This window comes from Eretmochelys imbricata, chromosome 11 (assembly GCF_965152235.1).
Source record: "Eretmochelys imbricata isolate rEreImb1 chromosome 11, rEreImb1.hap1, whole genome shotgun sequence".
Lineage (NCBI taxonomy): Eukaryota > Metazoa > Chordata > Testudines > Cheloniidae > Eretmochelys > Eretmochelys imbricata.
In genome coordinates this window covers 69,521,243-69,544,496 of record NC_135582.1, presented here as the reverse complement: position 1 = coordinate 69,544,496, position 23,254 = coordinate 69,521,243, and the positions used below count along the sequence as shown (strand labels likewise).

Below are 23,254 nucleotides of genomic sequence, written 5' to 3'. Positions count from 1 at the left end.
GAGCTCTCTGGTCACTCAATCACAGACATGAAGGTCGCTATCTTAAAACAAAAAAACTTCAAATCCAGACTCCAGCGACAAACTGGTGAATTGGAATTCATTTGCAAATTGGATACTATTAATTTAGGCTTAAATAGAGACTGGGAGTGGCTATTTTCCCCTTGTTTTTTCCTTCCCCTCCTCCCCCCCAGACGTTCTGGTTAAACTTGGATTTAAACTTGGAGAGTGGTCAGTTTGGATGAGCTATTGCCAGCAGGAGAGTGAGTTTGTGTGTGGGGGGGGTGGAGGGTGAGAAAACCTGGATTTGTGCTGGAAATGGCCCAACTTGATAATCACTTTAGGTAAGCTATTACCAGCAGGACAGTGGGGTGGGAGGAGGTATTGTTTCATGATCTCTGTGTGTATATAATGTCTGCTGCAGTTTCCACAGTATGCATCCGATGAAGTGAGCTGTAGCTCACGAAAGCTCATGCTCAAATAAATTGGTTAGTCGCTAAGGTGCCACAAGTACTCCTTTTCTTTTTGCGAATACAGACTAACACGGCTGTTACTCTGAAACCTCTCTACATTCTAATTTTCAAACTGCCATTGGGGAGGTTATCAATATAGTTTGTAGTGCAAAACAAGCAGGGTTTGAAGTAAGGCCAAGGAGAACTCAGATGCTGAACTGGGCTATCCTGCAAAGAAGAGCAATCCACTACAAGCAAAGGTAGCTTCCATCTTTTTGTTTGAATTGGAATCCCACTTCTATATAAACTTTGATTCTTGTGTAGTTTGGTCATTTGTGGGATGACATCTTACAGTGAATAATGCATATTAATGAAGGTTATCTGCAATTGAAGCCATGTATGAAAACCACCTCTTTTCATTTATTGTTTTCAAGAGATTTTACCTTTCGCAGCTTGTATATTTTTATCAAGCAAAGGAGCCAAGAACTGTAGGAGTGAGTACATCTAGTCATTTGGCTAGACAAGCCCTTCTTAAACTGAAAAGGAGTACTTGTGGCACCTTAGAGACTAGCAAATTTATTTGAGCATAAGCTTTCGTGAGCTACAGCTCACTTCATCTGATGCATTCAGTAAACTGCTCCTTTTTAAAAATAAAAAGCATAACTTTCCATAGACACAAATATTAAAATCCTAAAACAAAGAACCCATGGCAGCAAGTCTGAGTCCAGGTCAACTGACTTGGGCTCATAGGACTCACTGTACGTGGCTAAGAATAGCAGTGTTCCTGCGCAGGCTCTGAGGCCCACCCCTCTCACCAGGTCTCCGAGCCCAAGCTCCGGCCTGAGCAGGAATGTCTAGACTACTATTTTTAGTCCTGTAGCGTGAGCCTGAGTCAGTTGACCCAGGCTCTGAGACTTTCTGCTGTGGGTTGGTTTGGTTTGGGTTTTTTTGGTTAATGTAGGCGTACCCTTAAATTTCCCGAGTTAGCATGATGTCAACTAGTCTAATTTCAGTGCAATTGAGAAGTACTTAGTGCCTTTCATGGTTTCCTTCCTCTTTCTTGCTATGTCTCATGTTAGCCTCCATAGAAAATAATCTGTTGATTGTGGTGGTACATTTTGATGATGAAAATTTAACATTGTTTTCCAAAGAAGCATTTAGCTGTATATACTTGAGTTCATTTCCTTGGTTACCATTTACAAGGAGCTCTTGTAATCCTTGCCAGCTAAACTGTAAAGATGCCAGGTTGTGCCCATTGAAGAGTAATGATGAAGTGGGGTCATGGCATAGAAAAAAAAAGATCTTTCTGCATAACTGTGCCTCAAAAAAGGATATTTCTCAAAGCACTAATATAGACACACTCTTAAATGCCATGAGAACAGGATAAAAAATGTTAAATAAAGGCACTGCTTGAGCCACAGATAGTATCGTTTCAGTTAAACTCTGTCCAACTCTTTCAGTATGAAGTATTTTCTATCTATTCTGTCCATCAGAAAATGAGACTTGTATTTTAAAGAACATCAGAACTACAAATCACAGTTATGCTTTGGAACCGCAGTAGAAATGTAACATCATATTGGAATTTTACTGACGTTATGAGAACTTGTATTGCTCCTTAAATAATGAAATTAGAATGTCACCTCTGTTCTAACATTCTGTACAAATTTCACAGGTAAATATGGCAGGAAAATCTGTGTAAAAAAACGTGTATGCTGTTTGGCCCAGTGTTAAAAAAAAAATATTTATTTGTGTTAAAAGGGTCAAAGCAAAAAGGTGAGTTTTTAATTAGATGTCTTTTCCTCAAACTTTGAAAATAAGTGTAAGTGTGTGTGTGTGTGTCTTTTAAAATAACTTACTTTGAAATAACTTCATTTTCTTTTTAAGTGATGAGCCAGGTGTCTCAGATAGTATTCTGCAAAAAAGAATACAAATTCACATGTCCCATTAAGACCCCAGGTTGTATGCTGTACTGATGCTGCAATAATGTACCTTGAGCTAGAGTGTTTTGTCTTTCTGAGAAGGAGTTACGCTGTGACTCGGGTATAACCGGTTTCTGTTGGCTTTGTGGTAAGGCTCTAATAGGTAATAGATGGGACTATATCCTTGTCTCCAAGTAGTATGCTTTGTCAAAGGAATGTATAAGATTGCAAACATTCCCATCCAGAATGATAAGTTCTACTGAATTGAAATGAAATGCTGCAAGGTGGTTTGTGGTAATGTTACTTCACTGATTACCACAGCAAAGAAGTTCTTAATCGTATTGTTTTGGCTGGGCTGGGCGGAGTTTATTGTATAATAGAGCACCCAAAGTTTTTGATATTCTCAGGGGTTTTTTTATGCAGGATTTGCCTTTATCTGCTCCTGCTCGAAGCCCAACTTTCCTGCTGATTTGAAAAACTGATTCCCTGGTCTGGTGAGACACAATGTACCATGGAGACAAAATGCCTGGGTGTGCCCTAACTTAAAGGCCAAACTTTATTGGCATTTGTTTGTGCTAGCAATTATTCTGACATTCTTTGTAGCAAACATTATGGGCCTTCTACCATACTCCCGTTTCCAGTTTACACAGGAGCTCTTTCATGATTATCGCTTGGGAGTTTCAAGTCCCTTCCGGTTTCATTCCCATGGAGTTTGATGTTTAGGGTTTAGGCTCCATATTAACATGTGCATATAAAGCATGCGGTATGTTTCTGTGTAACTGCAAATCATATGCATGTGCAATACCCTGATATATTCCTCAGGGGAGGGGGAAAAGATGTATTCAGTATCCTTTGATTAATACCTGTACTAGCTTCCTGATCCTTATAACTTTACTGCTGCTTTTCTGGTTAATTATTACTAATGCTGCTGCTCTTGTAGGCTTATGAAGAAAAGTGACAGCTACCTTTTTGTTTCTGTTTTTGTTTGTCTACATATAATGTTTCATTTGTACTGAAGGGTCTGCACTGTTAGCTTTCTCTTTGGGCTCCATTGGATTGGGATTTTAGGCAAGCACACTTCTGGTGTGAGCATTAGGCTTTTTCCGTAACTGTCTTCCTATATTTAATACATTTCACTCTCATTTATTTAATTTGTCCCTTTTGCAAGCTGGGTTCTTACAGGTGTAGCAAATGAATGTGTTGAGAAAATGGACCCTGACTAGCCGGTTAAAAATTTGAAAATGGGAGTCCTGAAGAAATTCCCCAGTGTAATAGTTCAGTAACTTCTCCCCGTACCATCTCCAGTTGCTGGGAAATAACAGTTTATTGGATTCCTACCCAGGTGTCTTAGCCAGATCATTTCTTGGAGAGTCTTTTTTGCATAATTTGTTAATTAGAAGGAATATGCTACTGCCTCATCTGGAGTCTGGAGACTGCTTCAGAAAGAAGACCACACTGCATCAGTTACTTTAGATGGCTGTTTTTGCAATCATAAGGGCTACAAACATTTTTTAAAACAAATGAAATTTCTGGAAAAATTAATAGTTTAGCCAACCCCCACTTTCCAGTGAATGTGACCGAGCCACTGGTCAGTGGATTTTTTCCAAGTCTCTAGCAAACAATTTGTCTCCAGTTTACTAACACTACAACCACCATCAACCTGAGGCAGTTGAGCAGTTTGACTCTCAGCCAAGCAACATGAACCCGCTTGGAATTTGCAAACCCTGGGGACAAGCCACTCAAGCATTCCAAATTATGTTTTAGCTTGTTTACTTACAGAATCTTATAAGCCATTTCTTTCTTTTCACAACACTTCAGTTTTTTTAGGTGTGGTTGAGAGGTGGGGATTAGTTTTCGTAGATTTAAAAAGCTCTGGGGTTTAAAGGTACCTTTATATTCCTAGCATCTAGTCCTTCTATTTGATTACTTACATGGACATTGATATGCAACACCTTTTGTCACAACATCTGAGTGCTTCACATTTTAATAATTAAATTGTATGATCAACATAGGCTAGACAAATCCAATATGTTGACCCATTTGCAACTTTAAACAGTATGAGTCTTGCAACCTGTGTGTAAAATCTCAACCCAACCCTGTTTTAAAAAAAGTTGTGTGTTCTGAAAGCTGCCAGGGCTGTTAAACTGCAAGTGCCATTGGGAATGGGTCTCTGTTGAAAACACACTGCTATTGGAACTTGAATTATATCCCATGAGTCCACAGCGGGCCTTAACATTCATGACTGATCATAGGGAAAGAGGGATTTTCTTAAGTAACCAGGTAGCACAGTGATTTACATATGGAAGCAAACATATCCAGTGTAAAAAGAAAAGGAGTCCTTGTGGCACCTTAGAGACTAACCAATTTATTTGAGCATGAGCTTTGAATCTTAGGCAAAGGTACTGCATACAGTCCGCTGCCCACCACAGCTGGGTGACAGACTGGAATGTTTCTGCAGCTGAAGCTGCTTGGTGGTCTCCCAGAGCAATCCTAAATAAAGTATATTACTGTAATCCAACTTGTAGATGACAGAGGCATAGAACAATTCAAAAGGGTAGCTGTCTTGGAGAAGCAGGTCTGATTTGGAGTTAGTTGTCTTGTCAACAGAATTTCTCCGTTAAGAATTTTTGTTTCCCCATAACTTAAAATTAGTATTTAAGAAAAGAACTGGCTAGAGCCAGGCATAATTCAGGTAGGTACTATGAAAACTCCACTGCATTTGTTTCTGATGTGTAATACCTCTGCTGATCTGACCTTGGGCCTGCTGAGAGTAGAAATTGCCATCTTGCAATATGGAGACCATCAAATTAAATGTATGGCCAAAAGAGGACTTGAATATGGAAAAAAGTATACTAATATACTGAGCTACCTGGCACCTGAAATTCCTTTCTTCATCCGTATTGAGGACGATGCCTGTTGAAGAGAAAGTTATTACTAGTAACAGCATTCTCATTAGCAGAATTAAACAATTTCTGATTTAATATTTACAGTTATAAGAGCAACTGGAAGTGATTTCCAAAAATTCTCTCCCTTGAAGGGTACATTTCAAGAGTTTCTCTTGGTTTGAAAATTTTAGTGGAATATTCTTGCATTTCCTGAAAAATAGGCAAGAAATATCTTAAACTGGAAGAAACATTTGAAGTACAAACAGCATTGGTGGCTCACCACATGTGGTTGTTTTGGTCTCCAATCTATCCTTCGGTCATACCCTATGTTTTTTCCCTGAATTTGACATCTAAGTAGTACTTCGAAAATTCTCTGATTTGTGACTCTATAATGTTTATATTCCCCCTTCTGTAATTTAGTAACCCTCTTGAGGAGACTTGCCAGTTAATGTAAAGTGAAAGGAAGAGTCAGCAAATCTGCTGATCCAAATGTCACTGGATGAATGAGCGTTCTGGTAGACCCAGGGGAGCAGGAGTACGATTCTGTATACTCTAGCATTCTGCTACTCCTATCCCTAACCTCACAGTTTCACAGGCTGAAGAAAGTGGTGGATATTTCCCCATAGAACAGTGCAGGCCTATTATGAAAAAGCAAAGTTGCTATTTTTTTTTTTTAAAATAAGTTGTCTTTTCAAATGACAGTTTTGAAGGACAGCTTGTAAATTATGCATACGTGGAGCACTTCTGCAGAGGAAGCCTTGTGGAATATGCTTGGCCTTTCTGGAACAATGGGACATGGTTGGTATTCAGGAACTCACTGAATAAAATTACTGTGAAATACTAGCCTGTGAATAAAAAATTATTCTATGCACTTAAAAATGAATTAAGAAAACAATCTGCCTGTTATATGGATGATACTATGGGAACAGCATGAACTACTGAGTTCTTTGGCTGGGACTGGCAGTAGGTTGGGAGTTTATGGAAAAATTGAACTCTGTTGCTAGGTGGAGCCTCTACAGGCTTCTCCGTCCTTAGCTGGCTGACCAGGAAGGAACATAATGGCTTCGTTGCTGGGTAACAACCTATTTTGCTTGTCCATGCAATGTAAGGGATGGAGCCAAGAAGAGAGGACTCTATTGACAACAAACCTCCTCTAGTCTTCCAAAATGTCAACAGCTGAAAAATAACCATTGAAATTTAGATTATCTTCTCAGGGTTGTGTCTATTCCTGCCTGTTTTCTTTGTGGGAGATGGTGTGCATGCATACATTAGGTGAAATCCTCACCCCATTAAAGTTAATGGGAGTTTTGCTATTGACTTGACCATGGCCAGGATTTTGCTTATTGTGCATAGGTCTGTCCTTCTGTACCTATAAATATCACGTAGTATTACGCTAAAGGTGAAATCTTCTGGGGAATGTGCCCATAATCATTTTAATACTTATTTATATGCTTTCACCTGATCATTTCTGAGTGATGAGGAAAATAAAGAAATTAAAAATATGCCAAACCAAAATAAGCCCAGGGTGGCATTTCAGATGGGATAGAGAGAAGAGAAATGTGCAGTTTAATTCCAGCCTGATAGCCTGGAGAAATGCAGTGAGTATATGAAAGGAAGTGACTTAAAAGTGTGTGATAATCTGTGTTAGTATTTGGTTTGAGTTTAGGGAAACGAAACGTTACAATCCGTTTTGGTTTAGTGTTTAAGGAATTTTAGAACACTATGAAATGTACTGGTGTCCAACTCCATCTCCTGATTGACAACATAAGAACGTCCATAGTGGATCAGATCGAGGTCCATCTAGCCCAGTATCCTGTCTTCTGACAGTGGCCGATGCCTAGTGCTTCAGAGGGAATGAACAGAACAGTTCATCATCAAGTGATCCATCCAAAATGATCTATCCGAAATGGGTAGAGTACAGGTAGTGACAGTTTAGGATTCTCTTAATTGTTCTGCTATTGTCTCTCATCCTTAACCGGTAGTGTACAGATTTCGGTGAACTCTAAACTAATCGCTGTCAACCTCTCCACCCTTGTTCCTTGCTTTTTGTTCCCTTTTTTGGTCAGTCAGAATTAAGTTCCCATTGATTACAGAAGAGAAGTTTTCCTTGTGTCACACTCAACATTGATGACCCTGTTTTTTTTAAATAAAATCTATGTAAATGAAGCCAGCATACTGATGTGATTGTGCCAAAGTGGCAGGCACTTCAGTTGGATTTTTCCAAGGTGTGAACATTGGTCACGTGTGAGAATCCACTCAAGCATTATTAAATGTAAACTTTCAATGCACCCAGAGTAGCAGCTTGGGTAATGTCCATATCCTAGATGGCAGAGATGTAAACACAGGCCACTATTTTAGTGTAGTTATTGCTGATGATGGGGTTTTTGCTTCACATTATCAACATAAGCATGACCATACTGGGTCAGATCAAAGGGCCATCTAGCCCAGGATCCTGACTTCTGACAGTGGTCAATGCCAGGTGCCACTGAGGGAATGAACAGAATAGGTAATCATCAAGTGATCCATTCCCAGTTTCTAGCAAAGATAGGGTAGGGCAGGGGTGGGGAAACTTTTTGGCCTGAGGGCCACATTGGTTTTCAGAAATTGTGTGGAGGGCCGGTTAGGAGAGGCTGTGCCTCCCCGAACAGCCAGCTGTGGTCTGGCCCCTGCCCCCTATCCGACTCCCCCTGCTTCTCACCCCTTGACAGCCTCCCCCGCCCTGCCCTGCCCCGGGACCCCTGCCCCATCCTCCCTCCCTCTCTGTCCCCTGACCGCCCCCTCTCCTTCCTGACTGGCCCCCCCCGACCTCTGCCCCATCCACCGCCCCCGGAACCCCCGCCCCATCCAACCCCTCCTCTCCTTCCTGACTGCCCCCTCCCCTGGGGACCCCTGCCCCATCCAACCACCCCTTCTCCCTGACCGTCCCTGGAACTCCTGCCCCCATTCAACCCCCTTGTTCCCCACCCTCTGATTGCTCTGACCCCTATCCACACCCCCTGACCACCACCCCGAACTCCCTCGCTCCCTGCCCCCTTACCGCGCTGCTTGGAGCACCGGTGGCTGGTTGTGCGGCTACACCAGGACAGGCAGCTGTGCTGCGCAGCACAGAGCACCAGGTCAGGCTGGGCTCTGCAGCTGTGCTGCCCCAGGAGCTTGCAGCCCCGCTGCCCAGAGCATTGCGCCGGCGGCGCAGTGAGCTGATCCTGCAGGGGAGGAGGGACATCAGGGGAGGGGCCGGGGGACAGCCTCCCGGGCCAGGAGCTCAGGGGCCAGGCAGAACGGTCCTGCGGACCTTAGTTTGCCCATCTCTGGGCTAGGGACTCCATGCCTGCCCATCCTGGCTAATGGCCATTGATGGACCTATTCTCCATGAACTTATCTAGTTCTTTTTTGAACCCTGGTATAGTTTTGGCCTTCACAACATCCTCTGGCAAAGAGTTCCACAGTTTGACTGTGCGTTGTGTGAAAAAATACTTCCTTTTGTTTGTTTTAAATCTGCTGCCTATTAATTTCATTTAGTGACCCCTAGCTCTTGTGTTATGAGAAGGAATAAATAACACTTTCTCCACACCTGTCATGATTTTATAGACCTCTATTGTATCCCCCCTCAGTTGTCTTTTCGAAGTTGAAAAGTCCCAGTCTTATTAATCGCTCCTCATGTGGAAGCCGTTCCATACCCCTAATCATTTTTGTTGCCCTTTTCTGAACCTTTTCCAATTCCAATATATTCTTTTTTGAGATGGGACGACCACATCAGCACGCAGGGTGAAAAGTTGGGCAAGAGGCAAAAAGGAATTCTGTTTACAAGTGGATCTCAGAATTTTTTTCTGATTTTAAAAATAAGTTTATGCACTACCATAAAAATGTCATGTAGTAGCACAAGGGGGTTCATAAAGCAGCACAAACTATTTGTATTTGACAGCCTGTAAAGTGATGGTTGTAGAAAACACTACAGTAATAAACACATCCTGTTCTTGGTGTCGTGGTGCTGGTTGGGGTAAGACTAAGGAACATTGAATGATTTTGCTGCAGACTTGCAGATTACGACAGTTGCTTAGTCAAAGATCCTGTGCCGAGGGAAGAGGAAAAATCAGCTTGTCTGCCTTCCTGCACCTTTGGAGCCAGCTGCTCACTTGCTGACTCAAGAACTGTAGTTACTGACAGGCGTGGAGCCGTAAGCTATTACTGTCCTGCCATTCCCTTGAAGTAGGGTGGGGAGAGTAGGTGGAAACTTCAATACAAATGTGAACTGAAAGAACTGAAAGTTTTGTGGGAGGAAATCTCTGCTTGTGCTTGTGTTTTCTGAAGCGGCGAAGGAAGGATTCCTTTATGAAGCACACTGACTCTTTGTGTGGTCCCTAGAGCACCTGTGTGACTCGCCCTGTGTCTTGACTACTCCCCTAGGTGAATTCTGTGTCAGCAGAGCAGGCTGACAGAAATGTGAGGATTTTGGAGAGGTGGACAGAGTCATTCTGTTTGTTTGGATAAACACTGGACAAACTGGATCAGAAATACTTTCCTGGGATGTTAAGTAAATAAAGCAGAAGCCTAGCAAGTAGTAAAGTGGATATTTTGTTTCCCTTTTCGTGTACCAACTTCAAAGACTCTGACGGTGAATAACAAACTTAGCAGCCATGCAAACGGAAGCAGACTGCTTCAGTCCAGAAGCTCAGAAACTGGTAAGGAAGGTGGGGGGAAATAATTTGCTAGTCCAAATCTCCTGTTGTTTGTGCTGTCTTTAAAAGTTTAAAAATGAGGTACTAGTTAATGGGTGTATTGGTATTTGTGGAAAGCTCCACTGTGTGGTGTGCCTTTGACATGTTAGTCTCCGATTACATTTAAGAAGCTGTGGTTTACTGTAGTGTAAAGTAGGAAGTGAATGTGCATAAATACATTATAAATGTTATGCTTTATGCACCAGAATATACATTCCATGAGTCTGCAGCTATACTTGTACAAAGAACAATTCAGTTTAAATTCAGTTTATCTGCTTGTGTTGTGATGTTTCTATTAACTACATAAATGTTCTTGAATATTACTTGTTACTGTTTTATACAGCAAAGAAACTTTTAAAGAATGTTTCTATGTACAAAATGTACAATAAATAAATTAATTGCAGAAATTTGTGAGAAGTGTGATAATCATCATAAGGTAAAAGATCTTCCCATGAACTATGGGAATTCAAATTCTTTTCCCCAAGCTCTGCAAAGTGCCAGTGTAACATTACCCTGGAAACGTCAACAAAAAACTCTGTACGGATCAAATGCATTTCAGATAATAGAACTGTATGTCTTGCATTTTGCTGGTATAATAGAAAGATGGTTGGTGTGTCATCTCAGATTTTCAGCCTCAAAGGGAGTGTAAAATGGGGAGGAGAGTTGATGTTCATTATTGTTTTTCTTTGACTTTTTTTTCTTTAATTTTTTTTCCATTTGAACTTGAATCTTTTTGAGCCCGTTGGTGCCATTGATCTACTCCATAAATTTTTTTTGTCACTGTAGTTGGTGTCAGCCTCCTACTTCTTAACATTTTACATGTATAAATACAAACATTTGGAGAAACAATAAGGACGTGCTTCTGAATGTGAAATGCGTCATTTGGGAGAGTTCTTTCAATGAGACAGACAAGGAAAGTGTTCAGGTAGCTTGTTTAAGGAAAAGAAATAGAGATTCTCCTCATACACAGAAACGTCTGGCATATATTCGGCTTGCTGCCAGCAGAATGGGTGTTCCTGTGTATTGCATTCAATCTTGCAAGAGCGAGGGGGGGGGGGAGGGGGGATTGTAAGAGGTAACTCTAAACTTAAGTTACTGCTTAAAAAGTTAACATCTCTCTGCAAAGTAAAACCCTTAATTTGTCTCTGAATTACTAGCATTATTCCCCACTATGCCGGGGGGTTTGGACTTAATTGCAGTGTAGACATTCAGGCTTGGACTGCAGCCCAAGCTCTGGGACCCTTCCACCTTGCAGGGTCCTAGAGCCCAGGTGCCAGCCGAGCCCAAACGTCTATCCTCAAGTTGACTTCCACTTGCAATACATGAAGGTGGGCCTCTCCCCCACTGAGGCAGCTCACACTCCTTGAGCTGGCCGTGTGGGGCTTTTTTAGAAAAAAATTAATGTATTTTAAAACAGATGGGGATTGAGCTCCCACCTGCTTAAACTGTAGCTTAGTCACTAATTCACAGCATCAGAATGGCTAAATACTTCTGTGCTGGGCATCATACAACATAAAATAAAGCAGGAACGTGAGGGGCCTTAGGGCTAGCTGTCAGTCCCTATTGTTACTTCTAAGTGTTACCTTTAGAAGATTGCTACTGACCAAATGCAATAATTAAATTTTATATCAACACTTCAAATATTACGTATTTTTAATAAGTTGTTTTTCTCAGGCCTAGTTTAAAAAAGGTTGAAAGTACCTAGAGCCAGTTACTATCTATTCCTTGTTTGGCCTATTGAATGGGGGGAGGGGGAAGAGAAAAATATCTAAACCATTTAGAGCTTGATTTAGCCTGTGAGCAGACATGCCAACAGAGTTTTAGCTTAATGTTCGAAGTTCCAAAACAGTTCCGTGTATGTACATGCAATACACAAAAGATTTACAATGGAAACAGGCATTCATGGGCTTATATCTAAGGTGTGGATTTTTGGCACATGGTTAAGTGAGTGTAATTAATGCATTTATAAATGATTAGGTTGCTAAAGGAGGAACTTGGTTTAATTTTTGTCCTGGTGCAGTCTATACAGGTGAAAGGTGAAGAGCTAAACAGACTCTACAGTGGTCCACGGGTCAGATAGTGTGAATAAGCTATGCCAAGAACCTTGAAGCTCATTCCTTAGAAATGGGGCTGATGTTTGTGAAGCATTATGAGCTGAGATAAACATTTACTAAGGGCTTGTGCACACTTACATTTTATAGTGCTCTAACTTGCTGGCTCAGGGGTGTGAAAAATCACCCCCCTGAGCGCAGCAAGTCTGAACACTTTGAAGTACTAGTGTAGACAGGCTCCGAGCGGTGGAGGTGGATTACCAGGAGTGCTGGGGGAGCTCTTCAAAGCGCTGCCATGGGAGCGTTCCCGCGACAGCGCTTTGAAGTTTCCAGTGTAGCCATTCCCTAAGGAATTGGAGGAGTGAGGCCTATTAGTCTGGTCACCTGGGTACTTCCCTAGATTTTTGTTGTTGAAAGTAAAGAATTAAGGAATTATTCCACAAATCAAACTGTTCTTGTGGGTGAACAATTTCAGTATTTCTAAAAAACGCTAAAGAAAACCACTGCAGAATTTGGCAATATTAATAAACAGTGGGACAGCTTTGATGTAGATTTTAATTATTTTATTGGAAAATTGTAAAACTTTGCTTTAAATACATGAACAGTCTTTTGTTTTTATTTTTTAAATACCATTTGTGTGGTTGAGTTGGCACTGCTGGTCTGCTTCCTGAGCCGTCTGGTCTCATCAATCTTGTTCATTCAGTGACACTCAGATGTAAAACAACATTGTCTGGTACTAGCTGGAGTTTGGTTCTGTCTCTTTAATTTAGGTCATGATTGCTTCACTAGTGAGAAGGAAGGAGTGATGACAATTTCATTTCGGTAACTGAGTAACCCATTCATTACATTTGCACCTTATTAAACAATGGTGAAGGGGAATAAATGTACAAAAATATCTGGTCTTGTTGCTAGTACTTGTGGCTGAGGATAGCAGTGTTTAACCAAACGGGTTATCACAAGCAATGTACCACTTGGATAGAGAAATTTTAAATGGCTAATCTACAGCAAAGCCTTGGTTACATTGCTTTATTTTTCCAGTTTACTGATTGAATGTATATCATAGACAAGTGGAATGAAGGCCAGTATAAAGTATGGAGAAAACAAGCCTTTAACTGTGAAACAGTGGGGCAGAACGGATTAATTTTTCCTGTTAATCAGGAAAAACATTCAAAACATAAACTGTTGGATGTATTTTTTAGCATAATGGTAATAACTTTAAAGCAGAAAGTGAGAATAAATTGATTCTCGAGATGGAAAAAATATTGTGGCTGTTGCATACAGATTGCCACTTTGGTAAGTTACTGAACTTTCAGTGAGATTCTTTTCGTTTAATTAGTGCTTTAATAACGTGATCTGCATGAGAATGAACTCCTACAGGCAACTTGTTTCTGCTCACAAGCTGTTTCTTTAACCCTTTCCCTTCACAGAAAGCACATGCTGTTGGCTTTGAATATTAGACCCTTGGTAAAATCAAGTCTCTTTGAATAATTGTACTGCTTTAATGATTTATCTCGAGAGTTGTTTGAAGATTTCTATATCTGGAATCGTTCATGGGGATTACAAAGGTCACTGTGGCTGGATTTCTTGCTATCCACAGGTTTCAGAGTAGCAGCCGTGTTAGTCTGTATTCACAAAAAGAAAAGGAGGACTTGTGGCACCTTAGAGACTAACCAATTTATTTGAGCATAAGCTTTTGTGAGCTACAGCTCACTTCATCAGATTGAGCTGTAGCTCACAAAAGCTTATGCTCAAATAAATTTGTTAGTCTCTAAGGTGCCACAAGTACTCCTTTTCTTGTTGCTATCCAGAGTTTCCTATCTCTGTTGGCTGTTTGTCAGGAGTTCCAATTTAACAGTGAAGTCCGCATGTTTCAGAGAGCTATTTCTTTATGCATGTACATCTTCAGGGTATGCTTGCGTCACAGAAACATGTTCATAATCAAATCCATCAATTTTATCTTGATGTAAATACATTTCTGAATGTACTTCCCTGTGCTTGCAGGGGACAATGTGCCCTTTAGGCAGGAAGTGAGAACTTCCTTAGTCATTGTTCTATTACATACTGGCTGTGCTGGGGCAGTGTTAGAAATGGGTGTAAATACAATATTGTAGGTGATCATTCCAACTGGGCTTCTGGTTTAGGTTGGTATTGGTATTTAGAAGATGAGACTCCATAATTCTGGATAACTAACCCTAATTTCGGTTCCCTGGTGACCTTTGTCTGCAGGTAAAATCAAAAGTAATTGGCATGTTCAAGATACTGTATTGGAGCTAGAGAAACTGACTAGATTTACAGGCTGCAGTATTCTTTTTTTACCTGGGTGATGCTGGAGAGGTTGAACGCAATAGGTAGGATAAATATCTGCTATTAAATGGGATGGATTTTCCATCGGAAAAAAATGTCACTTGAGTTTTTTATTTTGAGTAGAGTAAGGTAGAGAAGAAGATCAAACTTTTCTATTGTAGCAGTGTGTCTATTTTAGGGCCTGTAGTGGCTTTAAAATGTCACAGTATGCATTTACTGCAGTATTTTGGACAACTTCAGTAGAAAGCTGTAGTTTTTGTAATAATGCTGGCTTCTGTGCCCTCCTTGCCACAGTAATTGTCTCCTGTTTCCTCTGCCCTACCCAAGGCAGTCTTTGGAACTCTTCTCTATTCTTTTGCACGATTTGCCTGACAGAAATGGTAACTTCATCTTTTTCACCTGTCAGACAAGGAGCATACAAAAACTTTTTAAAGTGTACCTGGACTTCAAATTTTAATTAATGTTCTGCTTCTTTCTCTGGTAGTTACATTTGTATGTGTCCCTATCTGTTTTGGATAAATTTCTTGTATTAGAGGCCTGTATTTCTCCCCCCCCCCCCCCCCGTGTTGGCAGTGTTTGAAGGATGAAGTAATCTACAAAATAGCTGACTAACCTGAGGCAAATGGTTACTTTTAACCTTGAATACCAAAAGAAGTTCTTCCCATCAAACTTTGAGATTCTCATGTTAATCTTCACTCACACTTTTTATTACTGTAACATTTTGTAGCTTTTCAAAAAATATATTTTTAAAGTCATGGTAAGTATTGCCAACTCTAAATATTCAAAAATCAGGAGTCAGGCTCACCAAAAATCATGAGATTATATAAAAATAATAACTTTGATGTTCTTGTTACTTGCTTGCTGCTTGCTGTTGTCTTTAATAATGAAGGCTGAAATCATCACATATCCACTTGACTCCAGGAGCTGGGGCTTTAGGAAAAACAATTATGATGAGGCTCATGACAGAGTCATGAAGGTTGGGAACACTTTAGTGATTTCACTAATGTGAAGTTCAGCAGCCTCCTCACACTTGGGGGACTTTCCCCCATCATCGCCCCCTCAAGTTAGACCCAAGTTAGTCTTTTACATGCTTATCTGCTTAGACTGGAGGAGTGCCAAATTCACCCAGGCAAAGCCTGTTCTGGCTTAGTTAGGAAACAGCAGGAGAGAAATATGCAATTAAAATTGCTACTTGCATGATGCACAGGAAATCAGGATATTTATAGCAGAAAACTGAACACGAGCAAGCTAAGCCAGACACTTCCGAACAGAGATCTAGTCCATCTTGAATGCAAAAAACACCTCTTTGTGGAGGAAGTGTTTAATTTTCATGAGTTCTCACACTACAGCATTCTGCTCTACTTCAGTTCTTATACTGCACCCTTCATTGTAATCTGGTTTTTAATGTTTCTGTAAAGTTCAGCTTGAATGAATAGTCACATGTGATGCCTGTTCATATGTTAACAGATTTTAAGTGCTCTGTGTGCAGTAATATAATCGTGCACAATAGTTCTCATTTGTCACAACTTTACCAGCTTGACTAAAATTTTTAGATTTAAAATGAGTCTCTGCTGATAATCTCACAAGTTAACAACACAAACCTTTCCTGCAGAGTTCAGTGTATGATTGAACCACTTATAGATCTTAATGCTCAGATTTTCATGACATTTCATTGTGTGTAAAGTCTCTATTGTAGGCTAATCATCTGACATTTAGGAGTAACTTTTTCCGTGCAGTGCACAGGAATCCCTACATACAACACTGGAAACCTCACCTGATTTTTGAGTGACCTTGGACAAGTAGAGACTGGAGAGCATCATGATTAGTCTCTCTAAAAGGGTGTGGTCTGTATTGCTGTTACTTTCCCAGGTAGCTGCTTTCCTGAACACCACTGAATTTTCTGGGGCAGTTGATCAGCGTCCCACCTGAACCTTGGACAGTGCTTTGAACTACATGCATAGGTGTACTTGCTTCATGAGGAAGGGAGCTAGGATGACAGAGAACAAATAAGCAGTCAAAACAACAGTGTGGATGATATAGGACTGCCAGTTGAGGTTTTTCCTTTACAAATCAATCTACTCTAAAAAAATGAAAATTTAAAATCTTGTTTTGAAATACTGGGTTGCAGCTTAAACAACATGGAAACAACAGGTATTAACAATGTATAAATAGTCATTGCTGCTTATCATGCTGACCAGTATCCTCTTGTTACCCTGTGCTCCTAACGTATTTGTTGTATTCACCTGTTGTCTCCCATCTTACTTAGATTGTCAGTTTTTATGGGCGGGGTCCACTTCATTTTTTGCATGATTGTACGGTGTTTAGCACAATAGGGTTGGGGCCTCTGTGCTACCACAATATAAATAGGCAGTCTGATAAAATGCTGGAGAGGGGCAGCATAAAAGTACCCAGTGTGTACTGGGTGAGCACTTAATTAAAAATATAATGCTAAAACAGTTCTAAATGCAAAAACAAATTGGTTGTAACATACATATTGATCTCATCAAAGTGGATTGTTTTAAAGTAAGTACTTTCTCATACTGAGAAAGCGGGACGATCAGCGAGTTATCTTAAGTGCCTATACACAAATGCAAGAAGCTTGGGAAACAAGCAGGGAGAACTGGAAGTCCTGGCACAGTCAAGGAATTATGATGTGATTGGAATAACAGAGACTTGGTGGGATAACTCACATGACTGGAGGACTGTCATGGATGGATATAAACTGTTCAGGAAGGACAGGCAGGGCAGAAGGTGTGAGAGTTGCATTGTATGGAAGAGAGCAGTATGACTGCTCAGAGCTCCTGTATGAAACTGCAAAAAACCTGAGAGTCTCTCGATTAAGTTTAGAAGCGTGAGCAACACGGGAGAAGTCGTGGTGGGAGTCTGCTATAGACCACCAGACCAGGGGATGAGGTGGACGAGGCTTTCTTCCGGCAACTAATGGAAGTTACTAGAGCGCAGGCCCTGGTTCTCATAGGAGACTTCAATCACCCGGATATCTGTTGGGAGAGCAATATAGCAGTACACAAACAATCCAGGAAGTTTTTGGAAAGTGTAGGGGACAATTTCCTGGTGTAAGTGCTGGAGGAACCAACTAGGGACAGAGCTCTTCTTGACCTGCTGCTCACAAACCGGGAAGAATTAGTAGGGGAAGCAAAAGTGGATGGGAACCTGAGAGGCAGTGACCATGAGATGGTTGAGTTCAGGATCCTGACACAAGAAAGAAAGGAAAGCAGCAGAATACGGACCCTGGACTTCAGAAAAGCAGACTTTGACTCCCTCAGGGAATTGATGGGTAGGATCCCCTGGGAGAATAACATGAGGGGGAAAGGAGTCCAGGAGAGCTGGCTGTATTTTAAAGAATCCTTATTGAGGTTACAGGGACAAACCATCCCGATGTGTAGAAAGAATAGTAAATATGGCAGGCGACCAGGTTGGCTTAACAGTGAAATCCTTTCTGGTTTTAAACACAAAAAAGAAGCTTACAAGAAGTGGAAGATTGGACAAATGACCAGGGAAGAGTATAAAAATATTGCTCGGGCATGCAGGAGTGAAATCAGGAAGGCCACATAACACCTGGAGTTGCAGCTAGCAAGAGATGTTAAGAGTAACAGGAAGGGTTTCTTCAAGTATGTTAGCAACAAGAAGAAAGTCAAGGAAAGTGTGGGCCCCTTACTGAATGAGGGAGGCAACCTAGTGACAGAGGATGTGGAAAAAGCTAATCTACTCAGTGCTTTCTTTGCCTCTGTCTTCACGAACAAGGTCAGCTCCCAGACTACTGCACTGGGCAGCACAGCATGGGGAGGAGGTGACTAGCCCTCTGTGGAAAAAAGTGGTTCGGGACTATTTAGAAAAGCTGGACGAGCACAAGTCCATGGGGCTGGATGCGCTGCATCCGAGAGTGCTAAAGGAGTTGGCGGATGTGATTGCAGAGCCATTGGCTATTATCTTTGAAAACTCATGGCGATCGGGGGAGGTCCTGGATGACTGGGAAAAGGCTAATGTAGTGCCCACCTTTAAAAAAGGGAAGGAGGAGGATCTGGGGAACTACAGGCCAGTCAGCCTCACCTCAGTCCCTGGAAAAATCATGGAGCAGGTCCTCAAGGAATCAATTCTGAAGCACTTAGAGGGGAGGAAATTGATCAGGAACAGTCAGCATGGATTCACCAAGAGCAAGTCATGCCTGACTAATCTAATTGCCTTCTATGAGGAGATAACCGGCTCTGTGGATGAGGGGAAAACAGTGGACATGTTGTTCTTTGACTTGAGCATAGTTTTTGATATGGTCTCCCACAGTATTCTTGCCAGCAAGTTAAAGTAGTATGGGCTGGATGAATGGACTATAAGGTGGATAGAAAGCTGGCTAGATGACCTCCTGAGGTCCCTTCCAACCCTGATATTCTATGATTCTATGAAGTACTAGTGCCTTGTTTGGAATTATGCTGCATTGATTTTTCCAGTGTTGCTGCTTGCAACTTCACAATGTGCAGTATTGGTTGTAGTTAGCAATTTTTATTTTATAATATTCAACAGTCAGTCAGCAGGAACACTAACATGTTTGTCTTTGATTCTAAGTGCTGGTTTCATTAACAAGTGTTTAATTCTAAAGAGCTATGTGATCATGAGCAAGAATATACTTCTGCATTAAAATACACCATCTTGGGAAACCAGCCATTAGTTAATTGAAGCTTCTACATGAAAATCTGTTCTCTTCCATCTAATTCTGTGTATGATTTGAATTTACATGTATTGGATGGAGTGAAAATGTATTGATTTGCTGCCTGAATATGCTGAGGATATATTGATTTAAGCAGAATAAACTGGTAGATCCCTAGGGATTGTATTAATCTCTAAATATTTTTATACCTTATACCTCATCCACTCATCCAGTCCATACTTCAGCTTGCTGGCAAGAATACTGTGGGAAACTGTATCAAAAGCTTTGCTCAAGTCAAGATATATCATGGCCACTGCTTTTTCCATATCCAGAAATCCAGTTATCTTATCTTACAGAAGGCAATCAGGTTGGTCAGGCATGATTTGCCCTTGGTGAATCCATATCGGCTATTCCTGATCCCCTTCCTCTCCTCCAAGTGCTTCAAAATGGATTCCTTGAGGACCTGCTCCATGATTTTTCCGGGAACTGAGGTGGGGCTGTAGTTCCCCGGATTCTCCTTCTTCCCTTTTTTAAAGATGGGCACTATATTTGCATTTTTCCAATCATCTGAGACCTCCCCTGATTGCCACGAGTTTTTAAGGATAATGGCCAGTGGCTCTGCAATATCACCCAACTCCCTCATCACCGTTAGATGCATTGCATCTGGCCCCATGGACTAGTGCATATCCAGCTTTTCCTAATAGTCCTTAACCTGTTCTTTCACCACTCACCTCCTCCCCATACCATTCTGTCCAGTGCAGCAGTCTGGGAGCTGACTTTGTCTGTGAAGACCGAGGCAAAAAAAAAGCATTGAGTACTTCAGCTTTTTCCAGATCTCTCACTAGGTTGCCTCCCCCATTCAGGAAGATCAGGGAAAGTGTGGGACCCTTATTCTTGGACTAGATGACCTCCTGAGGTCCCTTCTAACCCTGAGATTCTATGATTCTTGTTGCTAACATAGCTGTAGAAACCCTTCTTGTTACCCTTCACATCCCTTGCTAGCTGCAACTTCAGTTGTGCTTTGGCCTTCCTGATTACACCCCTGCATGCTGGAGCAATATCTTTATACTCCTCCCTAGTCATCTGTCCAAGTTTCCACTTCTTGTAAGTTTCCTTTTTGTGTTTAAGCTCACTGAAGATTTTACTGGTAAGCCAAGCTGGCCCCTGTCATATTTGCTATTCTTTCTGCACATCAGGATGGTTTGTTCCTGCGACCTCAATAAGGCTTCTTTAAAATACAGCTCTCCTGGAGTCCTTTCCCCCTCATATTAACCTCCAAATAACATAGTGCTGTAGATAGACATAGACCGTTATAAATAATGCTGTGTACAGCAGAGGTTAGGTCAGTATAACTGTATTGCTCAGAGGTGTGGACTTTTCACACCTCTGAGAGACATAATTATACCAATGTAAGTTTATAGTGTAGACCTGGCGGGAGAGAGAAGGTGGGTGAGGTAATATCTTTTATTGCACCGATATCAGTTGGTGAGAGAGACAAGATGGTCCAATAAAAGATATTACCTCACCAACCATGTCTCTCTAATATTATATAAATAGTCGTTAAAATTATTGATTGAAGCCAATGCTTTCCTGGAAAGATTTTAAAATCAATATTTTTATCACTTGACATTTTAGCCTCTGGCTGCCAGGTAAAGCAGCTACATATACTCTGTACTGAATCCATACTTATCCCAATGGCTGAGGGGGTGGGGAAGACATTCCCTTTAAAGAAAGTCCCCTAACCAATTATTCTGAGTGATGCAGGTTATGACCAGTTCCCCTGGAGACTGAATTATCTCTTTCCTCTGTTTCAGAGTCCCAAGGTCACTCTAATCAATTTAGGCAATACATTTTAATTAAATTCATGCATATTGGATGGAGCAAAGCACCAGTAGCTACAGTATAATACTGTAACTTAACGAATTGCATTGCTGCTAATCAGACATTCACCAAATGGGTGCTGTACTTGATAAACTTTGGCAACTGCAGCAGAGTTGTGAAACTAGAATTGCCAGTTTTTTTCCTGTGGTTCAGTTTTGCCTATAAGAAGCCTTTACCGTTTGCATCTCAGTGTGAATTCTCCCTCTCCTCTACATAGATCAAACCAGAAGCAATGCTAGAAAGTTAACAAGAGACACAAACATTCTTCATGATCTCTGTGTGTATATAAAGTCTGCTGCAGTTTCCACGGTATGCATCCGATGAAGTGAGCTGTAGCTCACGAAAGCTCATGCTCAAATAAATTGGTTAGTCTCTAAGGTGCCACAAGTACTCCTTTTCTTTTTATTCTAAATACAGTGCCCTTGAAAGTCAGAGTTTTAGGGACGTGCTTTTCCACTCTTTCCAGAGTTCTGTATATACAATGAAACCTTGCTATGTTGACTGGGCAGGTAATTGAGAAAGGTAATTGTCAAAGTGCTTGATACCAATGAGTCATTTAATAGCCACTAGTGCTGAGTATTGTAGAATGGTCTAATTTTCTAAATTTAACCTTGCATTACAATCTCCGCCTGTGTGGGACATAAAATAACAGATGTTCCTGCAACACCTTTAAGCATTTTAACATTTGAAAATTTATAGTCAGTGAAATAAAATTGACTAATGTAGGGGCAGTACAGTGTATTTGTGGTCAAATATATTTTAATACCGCTTCACGGGCTGAAGGGTAAAAAAGGCATCTCCAAAGAGCATATGGATTATGCATATTACCTGTTCCAAAGCATCTATGCCCTTGAAATGTATACAATGGATGTCTTAGAGGCCTCTGCTCAACCACTGAAGTTAATAGATCTGAACTGTTTAGAACAGGGACTATGACTCCTGTTTGAACAGTACCAGTCACATGCTGTTAGACTGCAGGTTCTTCAGGCATGCATATTACGTATGTCCAGTGCTGAGCACACTTAGTGTGCCATACATAACCTTAATATTCTGGGACTACAAAGGTCTCAGACACTTTTGCAGACAGCTTAAGTGACTTACTGTACCTACAGTTTTTCAACAGGTATATTTGCACTTTATTCTTCCATGGCAAAGCTCAACATTATCTTAGAACTCAAACACCTTAATTTAAAAAAAGACACCAATCTTCCCTGAGAGGAATCTCTAATTTGCCTTTCCTGCTGTGTGTGTGTGTGTGTGTAGCAAGGGGTTGGGGGAAAGAGGGACTTCATTTACTTTTCTTAGGAGCAGCAATTGTTCTTATTTACAGTATTGATTATTTACAGTTCAGAGGTGGCTGTGTTGTGAAGACATAAAGATACCAACTCTATTCAGTTAAATGTACTAAACTCATGTTTCAGTTCTGACTGTGTGGGTTATCATGGATGTAATGCTGTGAAATTGAGATGGTTTACTTCCTCAGAAATGGAGGAAAGGAGTTTGCTAATAAGACACATAATAAAAGTCCTTACCCTTGACTGAACTTTTTTCTGTGTATTTCTGTGCCGTCTATGCAGTCTATTCTAGATTTGACTGACTGTTAGAAGCAAAAAGAAAAGGAGTACTTGTGGCACCTTAGAGACTAACCAATTTATTTGAGCATGAGCTTTCGTGAGTAGCTCACGAAAGCTCATGCTCAAATAAATTGGTTAGTCTCTAAGGTGCCACAAGTACTCCTTTTCCTTTTGCGAATACAGACTAACACGGCTGTTACTCTGAAACCTGTTAGAAGCAATTGCTTGAACTCATTAGCTGGCATGGATCAGTTCAGTGGCTACTCTTGCCAAAATAATTTCAGTTAGAGGTAAGATTTGCTTAATTCTCAGGTAATACCTTAATGTTGGGTGAACCTTTCTTCTTCTTATCTTGTTGGGGGCCTCTTTCTCTTCTATTTTGAATGGTGAGTATACTTCCTAAGGAGGATTGATGCTTCCCTATAGTATAGGAATTCTGGTGAAAGCTGGAATTCTCACTATCAGTGCACTTCACTTGTCCTCACAGCATCTAGCTGGAGATTCCAGTGGGGTGAAAAATTGAGGGCAGTTGTGTGTAAATGTGTAGTGACCATGATTTAGAGCATCACTTTTACTTTCTCTGCTCTGGGCCATATTCTAACTAAAGCTGAATGAACCACTTAAATCTTCAGGGGAAAATTGAGTGGAGCTTTTGCCCATTCTGAGGTTTGAAAAGCTAATTAAGCTAATTGTAGACTTTCTTCACTTTACTTTCTCCTTCCAGCTTTTGTCTGGGATTATAAGAACAACAAAATGTCACTCTAGAGGGTATTTTGTCATTTCCAAATCTGCTGAAATGAAGTGTTAGAAATCTCTCAA

At 40.9% G+C, this 23,254-nt stretch overlaps 1 protein-coding gene across 1 annotated transcript in view; it reads left to right on the top strand.

Annotated features, from left to right (window-relative positions):
- Positions 1 to 23,254, top strand: part of LRRFIP1 (LRR binding FLII interacting protein 1) — a 188,002-nt gene that overhangs the window by 71,323 nt on the left and 93,425 nt on the right. The window lies entirely within an intron of this gene.